Source organism: Phocoena sinus, chromosome 12 (assembly GCF_008692025.1).
Source record: "Phocoena sinus isolate mPhoSin1 chromosome 12, mPhoSin1.pri, whole genome shotgun sequence".
In the NCBI taxonomy this organism is placed as follows: domain Eukaryota; kingdom Metazoa; phylum Chordata; class Mammalia; order Artiodactyla; family Phocoenidae; genus Phocoena; species Phocoena sinus.
The window spans coordinates 85,118,920-85,135,638 of record NC_045774.1 but is presented as its reverse complement, the minus strand read 5'-3'; positions in this window follow the sequence as shown (position 1 = coordinate 85,135,638).

Here is a 16,719-nt window from a genome sequence, read left to right as displayed (position 1 = left end):
TACAGTTGACCCTTGAACAACGTGGACATCAAATATTATGGCCCTCTGTGCAGTTAAGAATCCAAGTATAATTTTTTGTCAGCACTCCAAATACATAGTTTCTTCATATCCACAGATTCAACCAACTGTGGATCGTGTAGTATAGTATTTACTATTGAAAAATATCCCTGTATAAGTAAACTTACACAGTTCAAATCCTTGTTCAAGGGCCAACTATAGTCAGATTTAACAAATGTTAAATCTTTGCAATATTTCCCACTGATTATTTTATAAAGAAATAAAACTTTAATACAGTTTTAAAATCCTCTTATCACTATCCTATTATTTCCCTCTTATCCAGAGTCAACCCTTACCTGGAAACTGTTATGTTTGTTTCCTGACTGTGTTGTTACCCTTATTATTCTGTGTGCCATATAATAGATGATTTTGAAATTTTACACAAATTGCTTTATATTGTAGTACTAGTTTTTCCACTTTACTTCTTTGAAATTTGAAAAGTATAATATATGTCTTTACATCGTTCACTTTATTAAGGTATTTCAAAATTATTGTTAATTAAAAATATGTTACAAAATATTATACACAGGATGACACAATTGTGCATATGTACATAAATGTACTTATGCATAGGCAACAATGTGGATGATTATAAATAGAAATCTTCCCATGTTTAGTTCTGAGTATTTTCTTCCTCCAACTGGTCACATTCTTAATGAACATATGTTCCTTCTTAAATTATATATATTATTTGTGCATGCAACTTTTAAGAATCACTTCCATAACTCAGTTAACATATGCAGATTGAGGGCTTCCCTGGTGGCGCAGTGGTTGAGAGTCCGCCTGCCGATGCAGGGGACACGGGTTCTTGCCCCAGTCCAGGAAGATCCCACATGCCACGGAGCAGCTGGGCCCATGAGCCATGGCCACTGAGTCTGCGCGTCTGGAGCCTGTGCTCTGCAACGGGAGAGGCCATAGCAGTGAGAGGCCCGCATATCGCAAAAAAAAAAAATAAAAATAAAAAAATTTTTTAAATGCAAATTGAGGGACTTATTCGTCTGTTAGTATTATGTGGGTGGGAGTGGGACCCAAAACTTGTAGTTTTTGCAAAGGGTTTAATTTACAAGCCAAAATGAGTTAAATGAAATCTGTATTGACATATATTAAATCCTAATTCACTTGGAGCAAAAAATTAAAAATACAGCATATTATTCCACTAGAGAAATAGAGTTATAAAGAGAAAGAAAATATTTGAATAAATATAAGAAAGCAATGGGCTAACATAAAATGTAACCTATATTCCAAAAAAATGACTTAAGAAAAACCTAAGCTTTATTAATGTTACTAAAATTGTTTGAAATTGTCAAGCCATGCACAGCGATTGGAATAAGAAAGTAAATGTGTTTAATCATCATGGTATTTGTTGAGATGAGAGTGAGTTCTATGATAAAAACCCAGATAGCTATTATTAGTACAGTAAAATCTATCACAATAACCAGAAGAGAGCCTCCAGGAGCTCAAGGAGTCTAAAAAGCCGCTGTTAGAGCAGATAGCACAGCAGTGCTCTGGAATCCAGGATATTTTTGTTTGTTTGTTTGGAACTTCAGCGTTGGTCCTCAGAGTTCCCTCTGACTTCATCTTCCATCAATAATCCCTCTCACTCAAGCTTCCTTCCTGTTGGGTACCATGTTCCTGAGTTTGGGCTTCTGCAAAGTTGCATCCCCTCTATGGCAAAGATTGCATAGCCTCATACTTGCCGGCTCCTATGCACTGATACACCAGCTATGGAATGTGATTTCTGGTGCCTCAGATTTCCCCCCTCATCATTTTTATATCTTGTAGAGTCCAGAAAATTAAGTAGTTATAGACTGAAATGACACCTATGCAATCATATCATATAAAAATGGATTGTTAGGCTTTTCATTGTTAAGACAGGAGTTTTTGGCTAATATTCATACTATGTTAAGGAGAAAATAAATCTGGACTTGGATTCAGAAGAGTTGGATTTGCATTTGAGTGATGGCACATGTGCATTAGATTAGAAATATAAATATGTAACATTAATCAAACTTTGAATTTCATTTTAGTCATTTATAACAAAGTTGGACAAACTTTTTCTGTGATGGATCAGATAGTAAATATTTTAGGTTTTGTGGGTTATACTTCTCTGTCATGACTATTTAACTCCGCCTTTGTAGTTCCAAAGCAGCCATAAAAAATATGTAAATGATTGAACATGGCCGTGATCAGATAAAACTTTTTTACACAAACAAGTGGCTGGCCAGATTTAGCCCACAGACCACAGTATGCCAACTCCTGATGTACGAAATGGGAATAATAATGCCAGTCCCAGCTCTTTGACAGGGTTGACGTAAATGATGAAATACATAGGAATGGACTCCCACATAAAATGTAAGTTTCTATACCCTTGCATGATGTTATCGTTAATGATTTCATAAGCTTAGAATTCATTCTATGAGACACTTTTATGTTGAAACACCATAATATGATTCTTCAGTCTATAGCAATTAACTTTAGTCACTTCCACAAAAAACTTGATTCTAAAATCTGCACTACAATTTTGAGACAAAAAAAAACCTAGAATTTTAAATATATCTTTAAGTGTAAAATGTTGATGTTTCACCTATGAAGAGTATATGGCATAAACACATAACTGTATATTATTTGGTTGATGAACATCGACACAAATGGAGGATTAAGTTATAAAGGGGAATCAAATTGATGGCATAAAATTAAGGATCTATAATATAACCCACACTTTTACTGAGCTACCTTAAAGAGAATGTTCTGAAGTGGATCTTGATCAGAGTAGTAAGAGGTAATGCTATCCATTTAAATGCATTTTAATTCATTCTAAATTATAATTGAAATACAAAGCACATGAGGTGACCACATTAAAGAGTCATTGTTGAGCAAGACGGAACTTGATGGTAGTTTTGCTGTCTGCTTGAGAATGAATGCTGAACAGAGACAATGGCACTTCTGCTAGGAAATCTGGGAGAGCACATTTTATGGACATTTCTGAGGAGCAATTAAACTAACCGAATTCAATTAAAAATTGGCTGGAAACCAGGAGGATATGAACTTAGCCAGGAGAATAGAGCTATGTGATAAAAAATTTTTTTTTAAACCCTGGACTTGGAGGAAAGAGGTGGAGCATTGTACTGATTCTTTCGGATGTTATCTAGAATGAGATTGTGTTATTGCTATAATAGCAAATCATTTTAATAAGCAAGGACCTTTATGAATTATTTCTAGGTCACTACTTCAAAAGCTAAACTAAGTAACTGAGTATGAACCTAGCCAAAAGATTTAGTTAGAAATCTCTTTTATATCACTTGAGTTATTCTCCTTTCTGATGACAATTTGTTTAACAGATGTTAGATGTGCCTGAATCTTCCTACGTGCTACATTTAAAACCGCCTATACTTTCCTAAATTAATCATTTTGATCTAGTTTATTATTATGATTTATGTATTTTTTCTATTTTAATTCTCCCCTTATTACCCTCAACACATACATATACGTACACACATAAGAAATAGTAACCTATGAAGACTATACCCAGAATATTGTCATTCTATTATAAATATTTAAATGAGTAGCTAATGAGGATCACAGATTATCTTTTATCTTAATGCGAAATCTACTACTAAATAATGGCTAGGACATTAAGGACTGTAAAATGGAGAGTCTGTATTTCTTCCTAGGTATTTTACATTGTCTATTAAATACATGCTAATGTTTGAGTTTGAATTTGTGGATCCAGTAGAATGACTTGCTTATACGGTGGACAGTAATAAACTATCTAATTTAATATTATGTATAAAAGTATTACTAAAATAAGATAAATAGTGAAGAGTTATTGTTATTAATTTCTGGGTATATGACATTTATAGTGTGAATAGAAAAGTGACACTGAGTTATCACTAATAGCAATAGCAGTAAAGTATACTGCTCACTACTGTGCCCTGTGCTACTTAATGTGCTCAGTGTTTTAGTTGAAATTTTTTCATTCATACCTCACAACATCTTTATGAAGCAGGTACTATTATTATCTCCATTTTAGATTTGAGGAAACTGAGTACCGTTGATACACTGAGAATAGCAGTCAGGGTTCATACTCCTTACCATTAAGCCTACAGCAACTCTGTAAGATGAGCAATTAGTCTCCCCATTTTACTGATGAAGCAATTGGGATCCAGGAGATGTTAAGAAACTCAAATAAGTGATAGAACTACAAATTAAACCCAGTGTTCTCTTTTTCAGAATTCACCCTCTTAGCCATTACAATATGAAAAATATAATTAGCAATATCAATACCAATGTTCATATTGACTTAACTATATAGTATAAGATTGAAACTATCTTTATAGCTGGTACCAGAACTTTACTCAGGGAGGAAATATAACTTTATTTGGAAAATTACATTGGTGAGCTGCTTGGAGGTAAGACTTGAATACAGGGGTACAGAGACATGATTGAAAATAGGAATTTTTCTGGTCATTGTTTCTGAAGGGGAAGAAAAGAAAGCTGGAAGAGGAGAGAAAAATGGCTATATAATTAAAGAGAATTTTAGGAGTATGGATGTATAATGTGTAATGTCACATTGTGTGTTGGGTGGTTTGTGATATAATCACTCCACAGATGTGAATTGGGATTGGGTTTTTGAAGCATTCTTTTAAGATCTCAGGAGACATAGAAGACTCCTAATGACATCTGATTGATCTATCTAGCATCTGTCTATTTATCCATCCATCTGTCTATCATCTATCCATGTATCTATGTATAATCTATCTATCACCTATCTCTCATCTATCTATCAGTTTATGTATCCATCTATCTGGTAGAGGCTATGGTAACAAAACTCCAGCTAACTTACTTACCAGATTACCTAAGCCGACTTGCCTATTCTCATTACTAGAGGATTTATTCAAATATTTCCTTCTCATACATAGGTTTCAAATGCTCTTTTAACCTTATCTGGTAACTATATCTCTTATATAAATTTATAACTAAAACAAGTTGAGAAAAGGTGGAAATGAAATACCTGTGTTAAAAAGAAAGAATAAATTAGGGGCTTCCCTGGTGGCACAGTGGTTAAGAATCTGTCTGCCAATGCAGGGGACATGGGTTTGAGCCCTAGTCCAGGGAGATACCACATGCCGCAGAGCAACTAAGCCCATGCACCACTACTACTGAGCCGGCGCTCTAGAACCCATGAGCCACAGCTGCTGAGCCTGTGTGCCACAACTACTGAAGCCCGTGTGCCTAGAGCCCGTGCTCCGCAACAAGAGAAGCCACTGCAATGAGAAGCTCTCACACTGCAAGGAAGAGTAGCCTCCACCCACAAAGATCCAACACAGTAAACAAACAAAACAAACAAAAAAAACCAAATCTTTAAAGAAAATAAAAGAAAGAATAAATTAAAATATTGAAAGTATCAGACAGACGCTACAGGAATTTGATCAAAATTGAGGTTTGTTCATCCTAAAATCTGGGTCCATTCCACGTTCCTACCAGACATGAGGAGACTATACAAAGAGGAATGAAATGTCTTCTTGTATAGTATACTAGATCCGAAATGCTGTTCAGATCTCAACATTCATTTTCTTTATGTAACAAGGGAGATAATTTGATTCTAAAATTCCTATTGAATTTCAATGGAATTCTGAAGTTTTATGAACTCCATGGGCAATGATGTACAAATCTGGTGTCTTGGTTACTTAGTGATTATTTACGGAGATTTTAAAGAGAGTAAGAAGAATTTGTCTGACAATTGGTAAAAATTCTTTTCAAAAGTTTCCATGAGTCCTTTTCTCTTTTTGTATTAAAATAATTGATACATTTAGCAATTTTTATAAAATGAAAATATTGGTGGTTGTATCAAATTGACTCATAGCTAGCAATTGCTTGAAAAGAGTGTCACTATTTAGTAACACATAAAATGATCCCAGAACATTTAACACCATTTAACATCTTCTAAAAGTCATACCTAAAAACAGCTAGAGTTTAATCTGAAATTCTAATTCATATGAACTAAATTTTCAACGATTATTAGAACCTACTTTTTATTGTAAGCACACTACAGAAAATTAATTTTCCAATTACATGGGTTTTATTATGGAAGCACTCAATTATACTGCCAAAGTCATATTCTCTGAGTGTTTTTCAGGAGGTTATGAATAGTTTGACATTAGGTGCCAATGTTCATCTCAGAATAAAATTTTACATTCAAAGCCTCTTTTGGCAAACTTTTTAATATCATGGATTGAAAAAAACACATGAAAATTGTTAGTTAGCATATGTCTTGAATTTATTCTTATACAATCCTTGAAAATTAAGATTATTATTATTAAATAATCAGAAATGAAAAGTAGGTTTAAAGATCCCAGTATCACTTTCTTACATGTAGAAGAATTTTAATAGATATTTTGATATTTTATTTCTTTTATTTTCACAGAAATAAAACTAAATTTAAGTTTAAAACACTAATATTGTTTCTGAATCATAGACTCATTATTCATTACCCAAGTCTGATTATATAAAATTATTCAATATAATTAGGAATGTATCTGAATGCTGTTTTTATATACCACTAATAACAAATGCTGGGACTTCCCTGGTGGTTCAGTGGTTAAGAATCCACCTGCTAATGCAGGGGCAAAGGTTCAAGCCCTAGTCCGGGAAGATTCCACATGCCGTGAAGCAACTAAACCCGTGCGTCACAACTACTGAGCCTGCGCTCTAGAGCCCATGAGCCACAACTACTGAAGCCCACATGCCACAACTATTGAAGCCCGTGGGCCTAGAGCCTGTGCTCCACAACAAGAGAAGCCACCGCAAGGAGAAGCCCATGCACTGCAACGAAGAGTAGCTCCCACCCGCCGCAACTAGAGAAAGCCCGAGCACAACAACGAAGACCCAATGCAGCCAAAATAAATAAATAAATTTATAAAAATAAATAAATAAAATAACAAATGCTATATCCACATATGAAGACAGATTTATATTTTAGTATGTAAAACTATGAATACATAATTCATATCCTATCATACAAGTAACATTTTTTTGAAAAGAAATTAAACATGTTTAGGATTTACTGATAATCATTCAGACGCCAAAGTTTATGACCTGAATGTTACCATCTCTAGAAAACTAATTCAAATATTTTTTCTATATCTGGATTTTATTTTGCTTTCCAAGGAAAAAAATATATATAGCCAAATAAGCTTAAACAATTATATTTTAACAGTTAAACCATAACACAAAATGTGTATTATGTTATCTCCTTTTAACCTTTCTCTGTCAAGTGCTTGGAATGTTTGATACAACAAGCAGTCTCTAGTCTAAACTATATATGTAAAATAAGTGGGCAATGTTCCAGGTCTAACCTCTCCTTGACCTTGAGAACAGGAAACTCTTGTTCTCATCCTCATATCACCACTGTTTGACTCAGCATATGTGAGTCAGTATACATGACTCAGAGTCAAACAATATGTTTGTAAATAGTGCTAACAGTTACCATTTATTATAATGGTAATTTATTATAATTATATGTTATAATTATAACAGTTATATATTTTTATAAATGAGGTCCTTCTCATATCTTCCACCATATTTAGCACTTCCCATGTCGTCCCTAATCCTCATGACAATGATGTGAAATAAGTTGTATTGCCTTAATAACTGATTTTTTAAAATACTGAGGCTCAGATGTAAAGTGACTTGCCTGTGTCTACACAGTCACTAGGAAGCCAAGTCAGAATTCAAGCTGTAGTCTGTCTCAAAACCTATACTACATCACTAATGCATTTTGGTTATCTTTGCACTGTAGGCCATGATGATCTTTTTGAATTTTTTCAAATATAGTATGTGTATTGCAGAAACAAAGGCACAACAAACATTCTTCTTAAATGGATACATTAATAAAAGTTTATTAGTTTTAAGAATAGCCCTCTTTTACTTCCATGAATTTCATCCACAATTTTAATTAATTAATTTCAAAGTACACCCATCAAAGCTCTCAGTGGTTACAAGATATTTAAGCAGCTCTCTCTCCAGGCCCGGTTAAGAGGGGTCACCAGATGGCTTCCCATCATGTGAAGGTTGAGCAGCTATAATGCAGGTATAATGCAGGTATATTGCAGGTCCCAGTGCAGAAAGATAAGCAATGCCTATGTCTTACCATCGAGTAAGAGAAAATAGTTTAGTATATTTTTTGTTCAAATAAGCTCATATAATGATAAAAACATCTACTCAGGAGAACTGGATGAATAATCGTCTTTCAGGAATCAAGATAAAAACATCAAAATAGAAATGATTTTGGAAATGGGAAAGAGCAACAGGCCATGAAAACCTAGCTTCCCATCTCAGCTCTGTCATCACCCAGCTAGGCAATATTGGATACTTCACTGTTGAAGCCTACGTCTCCTTTTCCTTATCTGTAGATGAGGACCTTGAGCTACACCGCTATTTCCCAAACTCATCTGATCATAAGAATCATTTAGGGTCAAGGTTAAAAATATAACTATGGAAAGCCTAGAGAATCAGAATCCTTGAAGAAGGGTCTTGGGCATGCGTATTTTAATAAAGATCCTTGTTGACACTGATGATGGGGCAAGTTTCAGAAACACAGGAGTAAACTGCCTCTAGTATTGCTTATGGTTATGAAAATCCATAATCTATCTTACAGCACTTTTCTGTAGAAAAATGGAGAGTGGATAAACCGAATGATTTATCATTGCCAATACTTGCGCTTAATCTAGGTTTTTCTTTCCAGTTTGTAAGTTACTTTCTTGAAGAAAATAAAATTTAACCTCAGTATATATTCTGCTGTTACTGGTGGTCCTGACACGAGGACAGCATGAAGAATGAAATTTTGAGTAAAACGAAATAGAGTTGCATGTGTGAAGCATGAAATTCTTTCTGTGTTTAACGTGTTCAGTAATTCAGAAGGTAACATTTATTCAATGAGGAGACTTCCTTTTTAGCCTACGGGGAAACTGAATACGTTGATATGAATCTGCATTTTTATATGGCAGATTAATTTGAAGTTTTTACTAGTTCTAATCCTGTGTGATTCAAGAGAGGCACAGAGGGAAAAGATTAATAAAATCCATATTGAATCCCCTCATCTTTCCTGAAAAGAAAATATGAGGATGCATCTTGATGAGTGGCATCACATCAGCAGTTTGCCCTTCTTTTTTAAGCCACTGAATAATTCCTTTATGGCTAGTGATCTATGGATTAGCATGTCTCCCAGGTGTTCTGCCTGCAATCTGGGCAGCAAACTATGCAGCAGCCCTGAGCAGGCTCTGGGAGATACAGACATTCTTCCAGATGTTGACACTGAAAGCATCAGTTAGGGAGGTCAGGTGCCCTTTAAAAAGGGAACTTTGTAAGGAGTTGTTTACCAATGTTTCCCTTAGCAGAGCAGCTAAGACCATAGAGAGATGGTGTTGACACAGAAATGGCAGGTTTGCCTGAGATTTCATCTCCAAAAGCAAAATCAAAACTAACCTATTTATAGGTTATGCAACTTAGAGAGAAATGCCTTCTCTACAAGTTGGAACTGTCAAATTCTCCATAGTATTAAAATTCAGGATATTTACAAGAGGTTTCAGTAAACAAATTTCCCTCCAAAAGACTCTGAAATTTTTGAGAGATCACTTTAGCTTCAAGGAAAAATATTTTAAAAGTATTAAGAAAGTTCCAACAAGGACTTACCGTGTAGCACAGGGAACTCTGCTCAATATTTTATAGTAACCTATAAGGGAAAAAAATCTGAAAAGGACTCTATGTATAACTGAACCACTGTGCTGTACACCTGAAACTAACATGATATTGTAAATCAACTATACTTCAATATAAAAAAGTATTAAGAAAATAAATCTCCTCAAATGGATAATCTACATAATGCCTGTTCAGTAAGACCAAAATTACATGAGTGAGTCAGTTGCATCACTAGGATAAAATAACTTAGAAAAAATTTTGTAAGAATATTAAAAAGAAAGATGAACACATAAAGAGAAAAGAAACAGAAACGTTCGAATGTGTAATAATAACAGAAAGTCTGAAGAAGATCCTGCCTTCATGGCCCAGAATGTTTAATTACAATAGAAGACAGGAAAAGCAGCATTATTCAACTCCTACTTTGATTTTATCTTCCACTAAAAAGAGAATGACCTTTCACCTTGAAAGTATGGTCCAACAATGTCTGAGTGAAATGATACTCAAGAAGTCAAGAAAATATTAAATGAACCCTTGAATCCTTTATATTGATTCAAATGCCCTAGTCTAGAAAAACTGCATCACAGTATAAAGAAAGTATAAATGTTCTTAGGAAGGCGTTTTCAACGATGTTTGAAAAATCCTGGAATGTAAGTAGGCATAGGAAAAACATATCATTAAATGGTAGATATTGACTCTGTTTCAAAAGGGAGAGAGAACTAATTTCTAGAAATCACAGTTTAACAAATTCAATATTGATCCCTGGAAAAAAATTACAGAATAAATTATTGAATAGGTAGTTTGTGAATATATAGAAAGCAAAATGGTGACAAAGAGGAACCACCCTGGACATACTAAGAAACAATATTGTTGATCTAATGGTTATTTCTAGGGATGTTACAAGAGAGGAATGTTATAAGGATAATGCCTGTGCTTCTGATGACAAGGTATTTAACATAATCTGGCATATTCCTGGAGAAAGGAAAGACAAGCGTGTGCTGTTTGATTAAAATGCATTCTCTAACAACTAAAAGAATGTCAGTTAGTGGGCTAGCCAACAAATATTCATCTGGTGAGTGCCATGGCATAAGACAATATCCCTGCTTTCCAGAAGTTTATATTCTAATGGAGAGAAGGTCCTAGTGGCATCTTATTGGACACTCTATTTGAACCTGATTTATTTAACATGGTCCATTGACTTGGATAAGCACATCAGATGTACAGATGCCATTGACTAAGGAATGTTTTGAATAATATTATCCACCAATAAGATGTCAATAAACAGAGTGGGCACCATGTATCACACATTCATTAACACTCCTTCCATGGAGAGGTGATTACATCAAGATGTCCCCCCCCCCCACACTTCCACAGGTACCTTGAGTCTGGGCAGGCTTAGCGACTGCTCTGACTGGTAGAATAATGCTGGATGTGATGCTGTACCGACTTCCAGACATAGGCCTTCAGATACTGGCAGCCTTCTTTTCCTGACCCATGGGAGACAGCTGCAGTGCTGCATGGAAAGTAGAACAGCCCTGGGGAGGCCAATGGGAAGGGGCACCGACAAATTCTGCCAACAGCCAACACCAAATGCCAGTCATTGAGTGTGCCATCTTGGAAGCTGATTCTTGGATGCAGTCAAACAATCTATCCCAGCTGACATTGCAGGGCACAGAGGCAAACCTTTCTGCCAGCAGAGCATTCCTCAGACTGCATATTTATGAGAAAAATAGATGATTGTTATTAAGCCACCATGTTCTTGGGATGCGGTTTCCCTCTCTCTCCCTCTCTCTCTCTCTCTCTCATACACACACACACAGGATAAAATACTCAATTGTATAAATAAATAAGTACATAACTACGTTGATCAAAGTATTAAAACTGACTGTTACTTCAATCTGAACCAGCAGAATGCAAATTCACTAACAGATGCCCTTATCTAAATCCAGTCATTCTTGCTATATGTAAACATTGACAAATTCTATTGATTTTACCTCCAAATGTCTCTTGAATACTCCTTCTTCTCTCCATCTCCACTGACACCAGTGTGGTCACTTACACAGTAGCCTCCTAAGTTGTTTCTTCACGTCCATTCTTACCTCCCTCAAATCACTCCTCACACTGAAGTGAGAATGGACTGTTAAAAACATAAATCTCAATGAGTTATTTTTCTGTTTACAATCCTTCAATCAATATTGCTGTTAGGATAAAGACCTACTGAGTTTTATCCTAATCTTTATCAACAACGTCAATTGCCATGACCCCTTTGTTGAGTTTTTTTTTTTTTCATTCCCCTCACCTTTATTTTCTTTTTCTAGAATGTGTTCTGCTCCCAGCTGCCTCAATATCCTTGTGCTCTCTGTTCCCCTTGCCTGGGATGATTAGGAATCTCTCACTGTCCTTCAGATCTCTGATCAAGTACCACTGCTTCAGGAAAATGTTCCTTGTCCTCCCATACCTGGTCATACACACTCCTTCCCCCACCACATACACTCCTCACCTTTCAGAATGCCATAGCTTTGTCCTCTGAGACATTTGACACATTTGTGATTTATAACTAAGAAGTGGCTAGTTGTTCATTAGTTACCTCTGCCAACAGAGACAGTCTTCACGATGGCAGGGACTATTCGTAACACCTCCGTTTCCCAAACTTCGTACAACATGCCTTCTATGGAGTATGTGCTTAGTAATTATGTGTTAAATACATCAATGACTGGTTTATTTCAGGGGGTTTAAAGCCTTCTTCTCTGCAAATAGAAGACCATGAGATTTTTGTCCTTGTTAACTACAGAGTTTGGCTAAGTAGATGCTCAGTAAATCTTTATTTATTTAAACTGAATACACTAAATAGGATTATTTTACATACATGGGAAAGTTAAAAGAAGGAGTCATTTTAAAAATTAGGGCATCCAGGGCTTCCCTGGTGGCGCAGTGGTTGAGAGTCCGCCTGCTGATGCAGGGGACACGGGTTCGTGCCCCGGTCCGGGAGGGTCCCACATGCCGCGGAGCAGCTGCGCCCGTGAGCCATGGCCGCTGAGCCTGCGCGTCCGGAGCCTGTGCTCTGCAACGGGAGAGGCCACAACAGTGAGAGGCCTGCATACCAACAACAACAACAACAAAAAAAAAATTAGGGCATTCAAGAACTGTGACAAACTGAAATAAATTCAATTGAAAGCAGCCATAAGGGTGAAAAGTTTGGAGACAAGGCACATGAGAAATGACTGAAGGAAATAAAGTCCAGGGAAGAGAGAACTCCAGCTGAGCTGTGATACACGTATATGTTATACCGCTATTAAAACAGAAAATACCTCAGTGGGCCCAACTAATGCCAATGTATGGAATTTATCATGTTGCAAATTCCAACCAACTCATTCACTGAATACCTAATAATCCCTTACTGTGTGCCTTGCACAGTGTTAGGGAAGAGGATATAATCATGGAGCTTGTAGGCTAAGGAGGAAAAGAAATAAAGAACAATAATTAAAAATTAGCAAATACTAAAAAACAGACCCATAAGTATCTTGAAAAGAATATAAGGAGAGAGACCATAGATTGGGTGGTTTCAAAAAGCCTCTCTGAAGAGAGGATTTTCAAGATGAAACCTGAGGAATGAGAAAAAGACAGGCCAATGAAATTTATCCCAACAGCAGGAGAAGGGAAGTCCATTCCTTCTACAGGAAGGCTGTAAGGAAAGGAAACATTTTGGTGTCTTTGAGACACAGAAAGTTTAAGTAGTGTGGGCATCGTAAGTAAGCAGAAAAGCGGTGCAGGATGAAAGGGAAACAGGAGTCACATGATGTGAGGCCCTGTTGTCCGCAATTAAGGGTTTGGATTTATTATATGTGCCATGAGAAGTAAGTTGGGTTAAAAAAAGCAAAAGGATTCTCAATCCTTTTTAAAAGAGCACATTTTTTCCTTGAGCATAATTGATTAAAGGTAGATTAATGAAGAATATTGGACACCAGGTAGAAGTTTACTACAGTCAACTCGGCACAAACTACATGCTTTGGAAAATAAAGATGTAAGTGAAAAGGGAAAGAATTAGTTAGATTTGAGATATATGTGTTTGAGATGTGTTATGGGTTGACTAGTGTCCCCTCAAAATTCATATGTTGAATTTCTAACCCTCGGTACCCCAGAACGTGACTGTATTTGGGGACAGGGTCTTTAAATAGGTGATTAATTTAAGATGAGGTCACTAAGGTGGGCCCTCATCTAATCTACCTGATGGCCTTATAAAAAAAGGATATTAGGACTTACAGACACCAGAGGAACCAGGCATAGAGGGACCATCCCGTGAAGAAGCAACAAGAGGGTGTCCATCTGCAAGCCAAGGAGAGAGACCTCAGAGGAAATCAACCCTGTCAGCACCTTGATCTTGGACTCATAGCCTCCAGAGCCATGAGAAAATATATTTCTATTGTTCAAGCCACCCAGTCTGTGATATTTTGTTTTGTAGCCCTAGCAAATGGATACAAAGTGGAACAGACAGCACTTATCAAGAGATTGGATTTGAGAGTGATAGACAGTGAGGCCACAAGCATAATTCTGTTGTTTGCAGGTTGAATCACTGGGCGCATAATGGTGCCATTTCCTGAGATGGAAAGACTGAGGGAGAATATATTTCTTTGGGGAAACCAGGAGTTTTGTTGGGTTACTTAAGTCTGAGATGACAGTGAGGCGTCTTTAGTAGAGGTATCAATTAGACAATTGACTATATAAAAATCTAGGGCTCAGAAGAGAGTTCCTGGCTAAAGAAATATATATGTGTGTGCCTGTGCATTTGTATGTAAGTATGTGTGTATATATGTTTGTATGTACGTGTGCATACATTCTTACAGTGATATTTGATATCAGGGAATGTATTAGATCACCAAGGAAGACAAGGTAGAGAAATGGAGGGAAGTAGGCCCAAGATTTACCTCTAAGGAAGTGGCATTTCAAGGTCATGGAGAAGAAGAACCAGCAAAAGAGACACAATGCATTAACTATCTATTGTTACATAGCAAGTTATCCCCAAACTTAGCAATCGGAAACAGCAAACACTTGGTATCTTGTAGTTTCTGCAGGTCAGGAAACTGGGAACAACTTAGCTGAGTAGTTCTGATTCAAGGTCTCTCACAAGGCTCCTACTGAGATGTTGGTATGGCTAGACTTGACTGGGGAAACTTCCCCTTCTGACTCACTCACATGGCTGAGGACAGGCCTCAGAAGATCTGCTCCTAGGTCAAACTCACACGAGCCTCCCGACAGGGCTGTCTCTCACCTTGGCGACTGTCTGACCTCAGAGCCAGTAAAAAGAGAAAGAGCTCCTAAGAAGAAAGACACAGCCATTCTATACCCCAACACAGGAAGTGACATCCTATTACTACTGCCATATTCCATTCATCAGAAGCAAATTTCTAAATCTAGCCCACAGTCCAGGGGGGATGATTACACAAGAGCATGAATGAGAGGAAGTAGAGATGATTGGGGGCCAGGTTAGGGGCTGCCTACAACAGGGTATAAAGAGGGAGAAGAAATTGGCAGGGTCAATGGATTAAAGATCTAAATTTTATAGAAGACTTGGTTCTATGTGGTTATTGAGCAGGTGAGTATACAAGTGTAGAAGGTTGTACTTAGAGACTGAAACATTAAATTTGAAATACTGAAGATGGTGTGGTCATTGGTTTATGACCCCTTTAGCCGAAGACCAGAGAAACATGTTGTTGAGTGGGTAGGAAAGAAAATACAGAAATGGAACCGAGAAGTTGTTGTGCCATACAAGCCATCGACACGGATGTTGGAAGCATGAGAAAGAAGACTGGAACTTGGATGGAGAAGCTGTGAGCCAGCAGCTAAAGGATTGCACGAACAAAAAGCAAAACATTGCAAGTCAGGAAATGCTATAGCAAGGAGGAAGAGGCGAAGCTGTTGAAGGGGAAAGAGGTGTAAAAGGCAGATGAGGAGTGAAGATCTGAAACCAGCAATGGACAGCAAGGAAAATGACCCTGTCTCCCCACAGACCCTAGTTAATCAGGGTGTAGAAGAGGCACACAAATCGGAGATGTCATTTTGTCATGAAAGAGCAGTTTTCAGTCAACAGAGGGTACAGAGGTTACTGTCTTGCAAAAGATGTGTTGGCATCAAACAGCAAGGAGTTCTTAGAAGGCAATGTGGGAGAATTTGGCAGAAGCAGGAATAGGTGGTTCAGGATTGGTAAGGAACTGGGCTGGAAAGGTACAAGAGCTCAGAAATAATGGGTGATTAATAGACCTCAATCTCTGGTGCTGATGAAGGTCAACAGACATGCTGGTCCTCACAGCTTTGGTTCTTGTCGTCATTACTGGTAGTGTGGGAACTCAATCTTAGGAAAGAAATTATCACAGTGAGGGAAGAATAAGAAGGTAAAGGGCTGTCTTTACATTAGCAGGTGACTAATTAGCAAGGAAGAAAGGCCAAAGCTGGTAAAACTATGGAGGTTTTAAAAATTATGATAGAGGAGTTTCCAGTGCTTGAATGGAACAACTGTGATTCTTCCTAGTCTATAACTTTGTTGCATTTTTCTCTCATTGCTGCCACTTCTTGTGAGATACCTTCTTTTAGTTAGAAGATATCAGGAAAAACCTTAGAAATTATTTCCTCAAATTCTTTCCTGGGAAGAAGCTGAAGCCCAGAGAGTCCACAGCATCTCATCCATGACCAGGTATAAAAACAGTGTCAGGTTCAGGGATAAAAATGAAGAATCTTGATTTTTAGTTCATTTGAAATTCTGGGGATAAAATATAGTGGCATAATAACTTTATACAAAAAAAAAGTAGACAAACAAAATAGCTGACAAGGGAAGGATTTGGGGGTGAATTCATATTTAACTGAAAACATATATTTTGAGCTTTTAAAGTCATTTCCCAAGATGCTTTGACAACACACAAATGTGACATTATGTGTTACCTACCCATGGCATTTCCTGAGATTCAGATGAATTCTTGG